This window comes from Emydura macquarii, unplaced genomic scaffold (assembly GCF_026122565.2).
Source record: "Emydura macquarii macquarii isolate MOO-44397 ecotype Brisbane River unplaced genomic scaffold, CSIRO-AGI_Emac_v2 contig_499, whole genome shotgun sequence".
In the NCBI taxonomy this organism is placed as follows: domain Eukaryota; kingdom Metazoa; phylum Chordata; order Testudines; family Chelidae; genus Emydura; species Emydura macquarii.
This window is the reverse complement of record NW_027130636.1, coordinates 13245740-13262120: the sequence shown is the minus strand read 5'-3', so window position 1 is coordinate 13262120 and position 16381 is coordinate 13245740.

Below are 16381 nucleotides of genomic sequence, written 5' to 3'. Positions count from 1 at the left end.
TAGATCTACTCTTTTAGGGCCTGATCCAAAGCCCATTGAGATATCTATGGACTTTCACAGGCTTTGCATCTGGCCCTTGGAGCCATCCCAGATTGTTATTTTTTGTAAGACATTTTCACTTACATTAGAAGCACACTTTACCTGCTTTAGCTCTGTCAAGTCCTTTTTTACCTCTTCAGACATTAGACATTTAGAAACAATTTTAAAATCCTTCCTTCACATAACTGCTCTAGAAGATTCCCCATGGCATCATGTTTAAAAAGTCAATGATTCCAAGCTTTTTTCAAAGGACTTGCATATATAGACCCCAGAAATCTGAATGTTCTGGACAAGTCTAACTCCAACTCTCTTCCATATCTCTCTAATGTCAACAGCAGCCTGAAGAGCCAGCCCTCTCAAGGCAGCCAATGTATTTAGATGTTTTTCAATTTCCCAGGCTTAGTATTAGTAGATTGAATAGCTCAGCAAGCTATTCACATTGATGTAACTAGAGAAGCACTCATTATGGAAACTAGAGCTTGTTTTGGGAGGCAAGTCCTACAATACTTGATGCTGCAATAAGCTCTGCATAGGCAGACTTCTTCATCCAAACATGGAGCCTCCTGACTTCAGTAAAACTTTACAGGGGTTCTCCCTCATGAAGCTCATTGAAAGGTCAAGGTTTTCCTTCCTTCTAGGAATTGATTTTGCTTGTTAATCTATAGTTTGGATCCGCAGACACTTCTGTGAAGGCAAAAAGAAGATTAACAAACAATAATTATTGTTTTTTTCAGTCTATACTAGCTGGTTACTCCTTCTAGGAGTCTTCTAATAGATTACAGAGAGGTGGACAAGAAACAATGGAGTTTGGCATGTAGGCCCTATATATCATGGAGATGGAAGGGACCTCAGGAGGTCATCTAGTCCAACCCCCTGCTCAAAGCAGGACTAACTTCAGCTAAATAATCCCAGTGATGGTTTTGTCAAGCCGCAGCTTAAAAACCTCTAAAGATGGAGATTCCACCACCTCTCTAGGTAACCCATTCCAGTGCTTCACCACCCTCCTAGTGAAAAACTTTTTCCTAATGTCCAACCTAGATCTCCCCCACTGCAATTTGAGACCGTTGCTCCTTGTTCTGTCATCTGCCACAACGGAGAACAGCCTAGCTCCATCCTCCCTGGAACCCCCTTTCAGGTAGTTAAAGGCTGCTATCAAATCTCCCCTCAGTCTTCTCTTCTGTAGACTGAACAAGCCTAGTTCCCTCAGCCTGTCCTCAGAAGTCATGTGCTCCAGCCCCCTAATCATTTTTGTTGCCCTCCGCTGGACTCTCTCCAACTTCTCCACATCCTTTTTGTAGTGGGGGGCCCAAAACTGGACACAGTACTCCAAATGTGGCCTCACCAATGCCGAATAGAGGGGAATAATCACTTCCCGCGATCTGCTGGCAATGCTCCGACTAATGCAGCCCAATATGCTATTAGCCTTCCTGGCAACCAGGGCACACTGCTGACTAATATCCAGCTTCTTATCCACTGTAACCCCCAGGTCCTTTTCTGCAGAACTGCTGCCTAGCTCATTGGTCCCCAGTCTGTAGCTGTGCATGGGATTCTTCCGTCCAAAGTGTAGGACTCTGCACTTTTCCTTGTTGAACCTCATCAGATTTCTTTTGGCCCAATCCTCCAGTTTGTTTAGGGCTTTCTGTATCCTATCCGTACCTTCCAGGGTATCTACCACTCCCCCTAGCTTAGTGTCATCTGCAAAGTTGCTGAGGGTGAAATCTACCTCATCCTCTAGATCATTAATGAAGATGTTGAACAAAACCGGCCCCAGCACCGACCCCTGGGGCACTCCTCTTGTGACCGGCTGCCAGCTAGACATGGAGCCATTGATCACTACTTGTTGAGCCCTATGTTCTAGCCAGATCTCTATCCATTTTATAGTCCATTCATCCAACCCATACTTCTTTATCAACCCATATGTCTTCATCCAGAATGTTTGGAGTCATAGTCACAGGATATTTATGCAGCACCTCAATGTTCCTGAGACTTCTGATGAGCAGTACATAACCCAAGCAGCGGAGATCTTCTGAAGAAATATGTTTAGAAAACCAAAAGGTAGCAACATGTAACCTTCCTTTATCTAATTAATCCTACATACATGTCTAAATCATAATAAAAAATTCTTCTGAAACTCATTTGAAAACCCTCTGATATTAATCCTCACACTTCACTTCAGAGGATAAACTGAACACTAACTGTGAACAAGTAGTAATTCCCCATCTGCATGCATCCCTAAAGATACATCATTGCATAATTGCCCAGATGTATTTTCCAGTGGGATTTTCACTTTCTTCTGTAGTATCAAATATAAGCTAAATCCAAAACTAGAAAATTGGTCTGGAATGGTCTTGTCAGTTCCAATGTAGCAGACTACAGTAGGGGAGATACCTGGAAAAAAATTGTTCTAAATGTAAATAGACTGTTTTTAAATTTTAGTAGTTTCAAATCTGAAATTAAATGCTGAGAATTATAGAACTAATTGCTTGCTATATTCTATTATAAATTGCATTCACATACATATTTGTGCACACCAAAATCCCACCTATCAAAATCCAACTGTTTATATCCTAGGGTAATTCAAATTATTAATTTTGAAAAGTTAAAGAAAAAAGCTTTATGAAGAGTTTGAGATCTTGCCTGCAAACTTTCATGATTATGTCTTGCCCCACAATACAGGCACATGCTGAAACCTATATTTTAATAAAAATTGGTTATTGTGCATTTAAATACAATAGCTGCTTTCAAAGTACAAGGCAGTGGAGGGACGACAATATAGGTAATATTTTCTGACCAAATTAGTACCAGGAAAAGCAGAAGGAAATAAAGATAAAAAATAATTATGCTGTAAAATTTTTTCTAACACACAAAGTTTGGTTGGTTCAGATTGCGACTGAAGATTTGTCTTAATTTTATCCAAAACAATACAAACATTGAACAAATACATCAATATGGGCTTGAATTCAAAGCTTAAGACAAACATCATGTAACTAGAGGTCCATCTGAGGTGGGATGTGAGGTTCTGGGTCAAAATTTTCCCCCAGATGATGTTCAATCTGATGTTCTAGTTTGCATCAATCTTATATAGATGTGCCTGAACAAATTATAGGATTTGCCTTCCAGAGTCAGTTTTGACCTATCTTAGACTTCAGAGGAGCTGTCCTTCAGCTGCAAAAGTCAAATATGTCATGGTAGTCTCAATAACTGAGGCTGAATCACCATTTTCATAAAAATATGATAGAAATTCAATGTGCTTCTCATTCTTTTATCAACCTTGTTGAGATTTTATTTATATATATATTTTTAAATATCTACTTGGGAAAGGAAAGCACGCAATGATCTACCAACATACATTTTAGGTAAGATGGCTTTATTTTCTTTTCAATTCCCTGTAAAGGTGTGGATTTATATTTCTCTGATGATCTTTTTTACAGTTTTGAGATAAGACTCTTTAACAAAACTACTATAATCAGATTATTCATCTACTTCAGAGATTTCTTTGTTGTTTGTATAAGAAGGGTAATTTATTTTTTAATATTTAACATACTGATGATGACAGCAGAAATAATCAGAAGTAGAACCATGTCTTTAAAATAGGGTTATATGAAATATTTGCTAAGAAATTCCTAAACCACAGGAAATTTACCTGGTTTAGGGTTTTGTCAAATCTTAGGCCTACTAAAAAATATTGGACACAAACGCAGGGCAGATGGATTACAGGGGACAGGATGGAAGGTATGTTAATTGCAATATAGGGAATAGAATTGATTGGAAAATTATAAGGATTTTTCTCACAAGTTCTCTCACAAAAAATGAAAATTTATTATATCAAATTTCAATGAAATTTTCTTTGACAAAAAGTCCAACAAATGTTTTTGGTAAAAAAAAAAAAAAAAGTCATTTTTTCTTTAAAAAGTGAGAAAAAAAATCTGATCTGCTCAAATAAAAATTGATAATCCTGCTAAAAATTATATTTGTTCCAAAAAATAAAATAAATAATTTCTAAAAAATCTATATTCTGGGACCCAAAGACTAGTTTGGACATTTGGGGCAAGATTCAACAGAAAACCACAGAAGTTTACTGAAATGGATAGAATTGGATAGAAGCTACCTAGATAGAGGAATCATGGACAAGGGACCTTTATATTTCATCTGAGTTCAAAACTTTTGGACTCAATGATGAATTAAGAGGGAAACTTCATGTTCAGTTAGACACATTAAGACACATTGAAGAAGCTCAGAAAAGAATCAAAGTCTTGGTCTATTCAGTAGTTCAGAACACAATTAGAAAATAATTAAAAACTAATACAAGCTCAACACACCCATGCACATGACAAATAGCAACCTACCCAGAAAAAAACCTTTGTAAATAAATAGATTTTGTATGATTCCCCTGAAGAATCAATATATTCCACATTCAGTCCCACCAAAGAAAAGGAATAGAATGAACCATTTATTTCCTGTCCAGTTTTACTAGAATTAGTTTAGCTTCAGGCAACTTTACAAGGCTACAATTATTTGCACATATTAGAACATTAGGCATCTTGGGAGATGACATCTTGTTGCTTAACTATCTGCTTCATTGTATATCACGTATATTTGCTTATGGATATAATCAAGCCAGTTGACCTCAGGTCAAGGCTGGACACAAAAGATCTTATTTGTTTTGGCAGCTCACCATTGCTACAGTACCTTAACTCCCTCCCCCTCCCCCTTTAAAAAACAGACGGTGCTCAGAAGTGGAGTGCAGGTTCACTGGGATATGATGTCATTTTGCAAGGATTACCAACATTGTTTTAAAGATGCCCCTGAGAGAAGATGAAGAAGGTGGCAATATGATCTCACAAATTGGAACTGAAAGCTTTTAATTTCCTGGTGTTGCATTTCTATTGTCAATGCTTCTTGGAGAGGCTCTTTTACTGTGAACTATTAAAACCTAAGCAAAAATAAAATATAAATAAAGGACAGTATTTCCAAAAAGTAGCATCTCATCTATGCTTTGGAAAGAGGCCAGGCAGCAACTATGGGTTTCAAAGAAGGCAGAGACCAGTTTGTACTGCATAAACAAAGGTAGTTTAATTATAGCTTTGATGACCCAAGTTGTTTTTTTTTGTTTGTTTTTGAGGGGACTAATCACCTGGTATTTGGAATAACATTATCAAATCTAGAATAGTTTTTAGAATCTTTCTGCTAGTACAGAAAACATTTGACATTGTAGCAGCTTTTGATGTTTCGTGTACTCCAACAAAATGAAATAAAACAGGTAGTTGGCACAATATTCTGAACTGCATTAACAATAGAAAAGTTAACATCAATCCCAATATTTCTCTGTCATCAGAAATTCAAAAATGAACACAAAAATACCTTAACACATCATTGATATCTTGTGATTAAAACTCAAGCTTCTTATTGGATCCATAATGCATAGTCCAGAGAAACAAATAGTTTCAGTAGTTAAATGTGTGGGATAAAACAAACAAAGCCTGATCACACAAACACTTGTAATGAAAATGCCTCCAAAGGCCATATTACCTAAGGAAGGAAACAGAGGGGTATCACTTGACTGCAATTCTTTGCTGCCATACTGGAATAGAATGGCTTTAATTTGACGTCCCACCTGCCCTAAAGCACATACAGTGGGTTAGTAGCAGAGTCAGGGCAAGAACTCAACAACGCTTGGTTCTCAATTCCATCCATGCCTGCCCTGCTAGATTACAGTGCCTGTCTGCCTGCTAGGCAAGGTTGAGTCAGATACTTTTTTGAATCTGCCCATCAAAAACTTGGACCGTGCATCTTTTGTTTGGTGGTTCTAGTTACTTAACTCCCCTTCAGAATCTGTACTTGAAGTTAAGAATATTAAAAAAATTGATCTCTCTACCAACCTCCACAGTCACTAAGGCTTCACCTCATAATGAGGAATATCAGCTTAGAATATAGCCTACATAAAACTAGTTTCAAACATTTTAGAAGCAGAGGCCTACTTCCACATTTATTTATTTTTTTCAAACACACTTTCTACATGTACCATTAAATGAGATTCTTGTCTATTAACATGGATATGTAAGTTCAGCTAGCCATGCAGGTGTGCAAAATAGCGGGCAACATTCAGAGGTAATGCATAAGCTATATTCCCCACCACTTTACGGAAAACAAAAACAAGCACAACCACTTTTCACTAGAGGCTTCATATACAGCATCTGAGTTAAACAAAAATGTAACAAAAACCAAGCCTTCCCCCAGTTTACAATGCAGTTAGGGTGCTTCCATTCCACCCTATTCCCTTGGCCAAAAGGAACACTCTCCCAATTATGGTCTCATTCTATCCTTTTATGTGGCTCAGAACATCTGGCAGCAAATTGCTATTTTCACAAAATTAGTCTTTAATCTTCACCAGTTGCATTATCACCTGTTCTCCTTGCAAATCCCTGGTGCTGCTAGTTTCTCCAATTAACATGTTCTTATTCATCTCCCTCCAGCAGGTTGTGGGGAAGCAGCATTTCCACTAAAGAATTAACTTTCACCTGGCGTACTTGCTGGTTTTGTCATACCCAGGGTTACACTTCCAGCTTAAAAAAATTGCCTTCCACACATTAAATCCATATAGTATGTGATCAAATGTTGTGCTCTCTTTATGGAGCAGGTGCTTCCTGGCTTGAGAGGAAACAGACAGCCTATTCCTTGCATTGTATTACCAATCTGCGTATTATAAACCTCCCTAAGATGACTTAGAAATATTACATACATGACAACAACTAGATCAGATGAAATATTCTTCAGTTGCTGTTTTTTAGGAGATTATTAATAGATCTCTGCTATGTTGCAACTCAAGAACAGCAGCTACAAAATTAGTTCCCCAGCAAAGTGAGTAAATGAAGTGATTTGATAAAGAAAGCCTTGTCTCTGTTTATTATTTGATGTGATGGAACTCTGCAGAGGTGGTTGTTTTCCTTCAAGAGTCTGCCTTTCTTACCCACATACAGAAAGACCAGACTGCATGATTTGTATACAGATTCAACAAGTGTAACAACAGTGAGTAGAACACACACACATGCACATGGAAATAGATTGGAAGATGTGGTGAAATGGGGCAAGTCAATGTCTAGTCATTGCAGTAGCTGGGTTTCAAAGTCAGTCCCTTAGCTCAGCCTCCCCCACTTCAGAGCTGGACATCTGCACTGCAATGTTATAGCCCACAAACCAGAGACAGCTGATGCAGGCCAGCCACGGGTGTCTAATCACAGCATAGACTTACCTCCAACAACTGGACCATCCTTCCTCTTTGCCTGTCCCTTGCATTGGATATACTGTAGAGCTCAGATCAGAGCTATTTCCTTACCTGCCTCATAAAATTAGACAGAGATGGAAGTGCCCCAATAAGTCACCTAACCCATGTTTTTGCCATTGCACAATTGTTTCCTACCATGCATTCTATGGTGTTCTGTGCAATCTTAGTTTTTATAATGTTTCTAGAGCTGGGGCTTCCACTATCTCACTTGGAAGACTATTTCACAGTCTCTCATTTAGTCTATTTGTATTTTTCTAATATTCAGGCCAGCATTTGTCATTATAGCTTCCAGCCCATGCCATGCTAAATAATTCCTCCTTCCCTTTAAAAACTGGTGATTGTCACCTGCTTAGCCTGACTTAGACATTGGCAGAGTGGGTATAAGTAGCTCCAAGAAAGCCTCAGTCCTATAATGAGCTCTGCAGGACTTCAGTGGGTCTATGTGTGGGCACCAGGGTCTGCTTGCCTGCGCGGGACTCACTTCAGCATCAGGGCCTAAGTTAGCCAGAGGGGATATAATTTACAGAGTCGGCAGCAGCAAGAGCCGGGTTCTATATCTAGGGGTTCCTGCCAATGATACCATACCAAACTGGCTTGAGCCCCCACCCAGTCACCTGGCAAATCACACACTATCCCCTGGGCGCCCCAAAGGGCAATACTTCCCCTCTTGCAAGCACAGAGTCTAAGTGTAGAAAGTAAACCTTTTAATAATAGAAGGGAAGTAACACAGCACTGGTTTAGGAAACAGTGCAAACAGCATTCATGAACTCAATGAGCCGAACCCATCACAGAGTACTGGGGCATGTCCTTTGCCTCTCCCTTCTTGCTTTCCCCTGTACTGACCATCGTAGTTGCAATGTCCACCTCTCAGTTGGAGCTCAGTCAGTCCACTGCTGCAGGCTCCTGCCAGACACAGGCTTGACAAGGCCTTCTCTGCTGCTGCCTCCTGCCACCTCTGGGCCTCACAGAATTCCCGCTGCTAGCTCTCACCGTCTGCAGGCACCAACCCCTGTTGCTTCTGCCATCCACGGGTGCCGACTGATCCTGCCATCTGCAGGCACCGCCCACTGCTGGCACCTCTCTGCTGGTTGTCCATCAAGGTTTCCCAGTTCCTCTAGTGATTCAGCTCTTAGTGAATTTCAACTTTCAGCTCATAGAAAAATCTTCTGCTGACACAGGAGTAATGTCCCTGCTTTTAACAAACAAAAGACTCCCAGAGGAATTATTAATTCTATCTTTTAACATGAATCATCAGTCCATGCCTGAGGGTAGCCCTTTGCCAGAACAAGTGTAATCTCAACAAGAAACTTCTCACCCCCTTACCACACTGAAACATCCGTCTGCCACCCTTTTTGGGCTCTGTTTAGGTGAGAGTGAATTTTTCATCAGAACAGGCTAAACACAGATCTGATGACATTTGTTCATACAATTGAAGGACAATATTTCAATACCCCTGCAGTTAACACAAAAGTGACTTGTAACACAATACCAGACACATTGACCATTTCCCATCATGCTCAACACCTAATGTGCTTATGCAATATGCTGAGTACTTAGTTGTACTCATGCAAATACAAAGCCCATGCAAATAACATGCCCCCCTTTCAGCTGCCGAGTAGGGAGAGTGCCACTCAGACATTGCTTACATCCATATTAATTCTGAATTTGGCTTTGTGAGGCTAAGGGAATTTAAATAATTAAGTAAATTTAAGGGAAACCCCAGTAAAGGAGTACAGTGAGTTAGACACCCTCTAGACTTTCTTAGGCTGAATGTGACAGCATCTCAACCTATCAGTGGATGACTATGGACATCTTAAATGGCTGCATTCATGCTTAACCCATGCTCAAAAGCATTGTCCCATGTAAGGGAAAATGAGATTCATTAAGCTTAAGTGACCTGCTTATTTATCCTGTTTCTTTTGAGAGTTGAGGACTATTTATGCATCTTCAAAGGTAGAGAAAATGGATGTGCCCTACTTTGCTAAATGTACAAATACATTTTAAAAATGTTGGGAAGCTATTGCCATTACACACACACAATATAACAGAAACAACTTTATTTTGCTTGGTTTGAGTCTATTAATTCCTGGATAAACATGAGAAAATCTGATTTGCACTCCTGGGTAGAAAATTCCTGGATCATTTTCCATCATGCTCTGGAAGTGTTGATATTGACCTGCAGGCCAGTTCTGAAATCCAGTAGCACTTGTCCAAACAAACAGTACATGTTCACTAGAGCTCCTGTGCAAACAAAGTAGAAAGTACAATACCAGCTACAGGTTTCTCATTTGTTCATCTATTTAAAGAAGCTTAGAGATACAGATTTTAATGGAATCAGTTTTGTCACATTACACATAGAGATCAATCATGGTTTGAGGCTTTATGGGGTAAAACATGATAATATTTCTTATTGACTCGAGAATATTGATGAAAATACTACTTTTCGTCTGGTCCTGCATCACTAAGCAATCTTCCAGAATCACCCACAGCATTTTGGCCCAGATTCACAAAAGGACTTGAGCATCTCACCACCACTTCAGACACTTACATCCAACATTTAGGCACCACTGCTCAGCTGCCACTTAAGCCAGCTAGAGGTGTCTAAGTTTCTGCCTTTGGGCATGCATGCTGTCACCTCAGCCCTGACAGCTGGCACCTCTCTTATGCCTAGGTACCAGTGGACTCCTCAGACTAAGCATTCCTCCACCTAGCTTTCCTACAGGATCCAACCACAGCTAATGCCACACAAAATGATGGGGGGAGGGGTGGAGAAAATGAGGCTAGGAAGTGACAGTTCTGGTGTCCTTTATCACCTTGAGCCCAGTGGTTAGGATGCAGGAGACCTTGGGTCAGTTCCCCCTGCTGGGTGACATGAGATAAGGATCTGAACTTGGGTGTCTCACCGCTTAGGTAAGTGCTCTAACCACTGGACTATAGAGTCGCCTGCTTGGTCCCATTGCACATTTAATTAATTATAGACAGTGGAACAGCGTCAGTGATTAGCGCAGTCACCTGAGGTGGGAAACCTAAGATCAAATCCCTGTTCCATGTCAGGTTGGTGGGGGGTGGAGGAGAGAGCCTCTCTCTTCTCAAACTATAGGGATCCTGGGTGCCTAACTCAGGGCTGTGGATTCTACAGGGTTCAAGGTTAGGTGCTGCAATGCTGGGTGTTGCACTACCCACATCTCTCTGTGGATTTCTCTCTTTCCCAAAATAATCTGGTTTTTGGTTTGAGTTTTTGTTTCTCCCCCCTCCCCTCCCAATTATATTTGCCTCAGGTCAAATACTATTTGATTTACTTGATGGTGGGGGGAAAAATGCATATGAATATACCTGCCTGCTTCTTTGCATTACAGCATCCTATACCTGAATAGCAAAATTCAGATCTAGATCAGGATGTCAAGCCACCCATTCCTGCACAAAGTTCAGGGCTGTTCAGATCCATGTCAGCCCATTAGAGAAATAGGAACTAGCTTAGAAATTCAGAACTGTATCTATATTTGGATTCTGGACCCCTGAAAAATGTAGAGGCGTTTCGATTTAGGAATTTAGTTTTGGACATAATATATCAGAAGTCCCTAGAGCCACGTTCATCTGTATATAGAAATACAGTTAGTTAATACAGCTATGTAATTGCTTAGTTTTGTGTAAACAATTCATATTACACTTATGTAAATGCCCTATATAATTTATTAGGAATAACAGTAGCAAGATTCTAGGGCTTTATCTATATCTAAAATCTTATAGAATGGATATTATTTCTTATGTTTTCTGAATCCTGTAAAATTCTAAAGCAGGGATCTAATTCTCTAGTAAATTCTTTAGGATGGTTCAAAAACTTCTATGGAAAGGTTACAATTCTACGTAGGAATTTTAGAATTCTATACCAATTTTCCACAAAGGTTAAAAAAAAGCAAAAACAAAAAAATACATGGACTTAGAATTGTCATGTCTCCTTACCACATGGGAAGTTACAAACTAAGCCCCACAATTATGTATACGAGTGCTTTGCACGTGGGAGTAATTGTACTGACTACTCCACTGAACAGAGCTAATCTCATGTGCATAAGTGTTTGCAGGATGTTTGTCTAAAGGTCTGATTCTGTAAGACATTGCGTTCAGTGGGAGTTTTAGGGGTGCTCAGAAGCTCCCAAGAGGTACCTCAGCTATCTGATATGAAGCAATAAAGGCAGGCAGGAGATGAACAAACTGCCCTCCATATCATCAAACCAATGCAGATATATACTATGCTTTGCTCACTGTGCAAATTGACACCTTTACTGGTGCTTTCAAATATCTCTACTTCCAGCTATGTTTACTAGTGTTTATATTTAATCTAAGTTATACTGTGCAGTTCTTTAATAATGCAAAACTAACCTGCCATTTCTCTGTGCTCCTGAGACATATTACAAATAAGGCTCTGCAGGGTGGGGTGGGGGAATGAATCTGACCTAAATCAACAGGTTTCTTCCTACCTTGGAAAAAGCTGCCTCTATGTTTTCTTAGGGTAGAAGTCTGTTAGTTTAGCTCAATGTCACTCAAACTCTAAGGGTTAAAAGGCCATAGCTTGTTTACCTTAGTAACTAGTTTAAAGATGGAGGACCAGGCTCTATGACTCTGAAGAATAGTATCCAAGATATAAAAATATGCAATATTTTGAAAATTAAACAAATGCTCTAGTATTATTTATTATCCACTCTTTATATTATCATTAATAGAATGATAAATCACAAAAGGATTAAGGGCATCTATAAATCATTTTCAAATGTGAAGTCAGCATTCAGATGCCCATGCCTCAAAAAGGAAAAATCAGTTTTAGTTCTAGTCTGCTCTTACTTTCTAACCAGAGACATTATTGGGATTGGCATTACTGACCACAATATACAATAGGAAAATTTTGGGCTGTGAAATAAAAATGTGAGTTTGAGCCGCTAAGGATCAGTATTTTGTCACTTGTTTTTATTATGCCATCCCATCTAGGAGACTCGTGTAGTCATAAAACTCTGTTTGTAAAACACCAGGGCTAGCTTCTGTCCCCTCTCTCTAGATCAAAAGCATACATATAAAAATGCTTGAGTTGAATTTGCCATTTCTTTCAAAACTACTGAGTAATTTTTGCCCTTCTATTTATAAAATCAAATAAGACTCGAACTCCTTTACCCAATTTTTAGGTGAAACCTCATCTTGGTCCTAATCAAGATTATACTGCCACACCAACTCAGTCCAGTTTACTAGCTCTTCAGTCATGTCACTCAGCTTCAAAGCAGTTAGAGATACAGTTTCAACTGCACTGTATCAGATTAAAGATATGGTGCACAATTACCATCTCTGATTACACACTGTGGACCAGATCCTCCATTGACGTAAATGAGCATAACTCCATTGAAGTCATCTACCTCTTCCAAAGAAGATTACTAAGAGATTTCCTCTTAAAAGGTCAAAAAGAAAATTACCTAAACACAGCATTTTAATAGTCCCCATCGTGGATCTCAATCCAAAAGAAAGCTCTGCAAAGTGTGTCTTTATCACCACTTTAAAATTGGCCTTACCTTCGTAACAAACCACAGTAACTGGAGAATTAACGTATATCAAAGGAGATAATTATTTCATGATACAAAGCTTTACTTACCGCACTGTAGACATTGGTTTCAGATTTTTAAAAGGACATGAAAGTCTTAGAAAGTGTTTTGACCTCTAGATCGGATTACTGCAAAACAGTGCACTCAAGGGTGAAATCACTGACCTTCAAAAAAGCTCCAGTTCAAAACTGGTTCAAAATATAGCTGTTGTCCACTTACCAATACAGGCAGCTGAAAGCTCCTCTATCCACTATGCTGCTCTTTATACTGGATTTCTGCTTAATAGCCAATGAGATTCAAGGTTTCTCTCCTGAACTTCAAAGTCCTTCATAAAAACAACCAGAGCTCCTTAAGGGACTACCTTACTGTTGCAACTATGATTGCTCTCAGCAGCTACATTCTCCTAAAACAATGGATTTTCAACCATGGTTATTACCTTTGCCCTCCTCCCGCTCATTCTTTGCAACTAGAGCTGTACAAATAACAGATATTTTAGTGTGGTACTGAACTGAAATATTAAAAAAATAATAATTTGGGGTCAAACAAAACATTTTGTTTAACTCAAAGTGAAATGTTTTATTTTCAAATTTAACTATATATAAATTATATTATAAAAATTGCATATATAAAATTCAATTAAAAATTCATTTAGTTTTTTCTTTTTCAACAAAACAATTCTGTGAAATTGTTTCAGCTGATCCAAATCCACGTTTTTCAGCTAAAAAAGATTTTGCTTGATAAATTTTACCCAGTTCTATTTGATACTCTTACTTGTTGAGTCTTGCTTCAAAGTAGATTGTAACCTCTTCAAGGAAGGGCTTCCTATGTTTTTTGTACAGCACCTAGCACAATGGACTTCCTGAGCCTGATTGTGACTATTGGGCACTACCACAATAATACAGAGTTAGCTTAGCGGACACTGGAGCCAGAGTTTTCATAGCTACAGACATATTTTTTTTTCTGTTCTCTATATTAACAGAGACTAGAGAAATGATTCTCTTCAAAAGAGTCAGACAAGACTTTTGAGGAGTAGCAGTGATTCTGTTAGCAGTCCCTGGGAGAAGGGACCTGGGAGTCAATAGAAAAGAATGACAAATGGCAACACTTTTTTTTCTCCTTCATGTTAAGAGCCCTTTGAGAAATAAGAATCAATAATGAATGGATAGGATTGTTGGATTTTCTATACCAGTGTTCCATCATATTTAGAACAAGTTATAAAGATAAATAGCTACTTATCCTGGAAATGATGTGCATAGGTCCTAACAGTATTCTAGGATGTCAGACATAATCCAGAATTTCCCCAATTTGTGAAAACTGAGCATCATCTTCAGGAAATGAACCACCATCCCCCTACCCGCAACCTCAATGCCCATTACTAAAGACCTACCCGTCTTAACATAACCAGTTGGTGGGAGAGGTGAAAGATGTATATCTGTGCCCCATCTTAGCACTCACCATCCACACTTTGGGATACTCTGCCATGACCTAAGAGAGAGGCAACTCTGCTTAACTTAGATTTCTTCTTGCTGGAAATGATGACGTTTTGTTTCTGGAAAAAACAAATCCCTTATGTAATAATCTTCTATAATAGGCATGATACCAACAGGCTTCTAGAGAAATTGCTGCAAACAGCTTACATACTTTAATAAAGAAATGTCTATATGATAGAATTCTACATAACTTGTACACAAATCTACAATACTTCATAGTAGTTTCCATAAGAGAGCCAGATGAATAAAATAAGTGACTTGAATACACTGATAATTTACTAATACAGTGTCCAATTTAACTTTGTCACACATGTTGTCCTGGGCTTTGAAAGCTATATTTTCCTAGAGGTGTGCAGCTGTCTCAGCAAATCATGAAGGAAGATGTGGTCGCTGATGCAGCAGGGTTCTGACTTGTGGAGGCCTTAAAAGACCAGAACTAAGGCCTTGAGGGGGTAATGGAAATTCATTTGGAGCCAGCAGAAGGATCGAACCACAAAGGTGATGTTCTCACAGTGTCCTGTGCCACTGACAAGGTGAGCTGCTGCATTCCACCCTAGCTGCTGACTCTTTGTTGCTTCCCTTTTTAGCTTTAGATACAATAAGCCAGTGTAAAAATGACAACTGTGTGGTTTCTTGTGGCCAGGAGGAAGGGGTAAAGTTACCCTAGAAAGAAAGTATTTTTCACCACTGACACTACTTGAGTAGCTAGACTTAGTAACAAGACCCAGAGTCTTAACAGCACTTTGACAACAGGGGCAGACACTCTCCGCAGAAGAGAAGGTCAGTATCTTACCCAGTTCTTTAAAACTCTTTCCTTTTACAATGAGTTTTACAAACAAGAGTTCTTTAAAACTCTTTCCTTTTACAATGGGTTTAGCTGGCACCAGTAATTTCTCATCTATGCATTGATCTCTAAAGCATCGCAACATCCTTGTAGTTGCTCTAGTTGTATCTGTATTCCTCAGTCCAAGTGGAGATTTCTAGCCAGTTAAAATACAGAGGGGCTATCCATTTTATTCTTCTCTAATCTAGACTCTTTGCTGAGAATAAGACTAATGAATGACAACAGTCAGTGGAGATCTCAGCTCAGCTACCTCACTCAGAATTTTCCTTTTGTCCTGCAACACAGTATCCCCTTAACCTTGTTTTAAACCCCTTCTACATGATCAAGGCTCTTGGCCTTTTAGCTTGTCTCCTGAGGAAATGAATTATTGCCTTGTAAAATGGGGCACCTCTTCTGAGTTACAGAAAACCACAAGCTACATCTATACTATGAGCCCAGGGAGCGACTCCCTTGCTCATGTATACATACTCACCTGAAACCACCGGGTATGTACTCGGTGAAGCTAAGCCGTGTCTCTGCTGCTGGTACCCATGCTACTGTGGCTACCCTACAATGAGAGTTAGTACAAGTATGTGTACACAAGCAGAAGAATCACACCCTTAGTTTGTAGCCTTAGAGTACCAAATTCTGTTTTTAGGTACACTAGTGTAATTCCAGAGTAACTGCATTTAACATAATAGATACTTCAGATTTATACCAGTGCTGCAGAGAAGAAGAACTAGGCTAATAACCACCTTGAAACTAAGACACTGTTTTCACTCCTAAATCCCAGGCCATATCAAACAGTAGGGTAGTTTACTATTCTACATAGATGTTACTTGATCCTTTTATGTTGCTGGACAAGACATTAGTTGAAGAAAACCCACATTTTGCCTGTTTGCTTCTTTATCCTTTCTTTACACTGTACTGTTGTGACAGGAAATGGCAAACAGATGCCCCTGTGACCCTTTGTTCCCCTGAGGTGACCAATCAAAGTGCAACATGTGGTCGCCTCATTTGGGCAGGAGCCAAAGTCTGTTCTCTTTAATTGGCTGTGCAGTCCCCTACAGCTGCAACAGATTAGTGACAAATTCTCTTCAAATAAACCTGTGCTTTTTTTGCTTTATTTTCGGTTCGTTTTTATCATGCCTGGAGAAAAAAAGTGAAG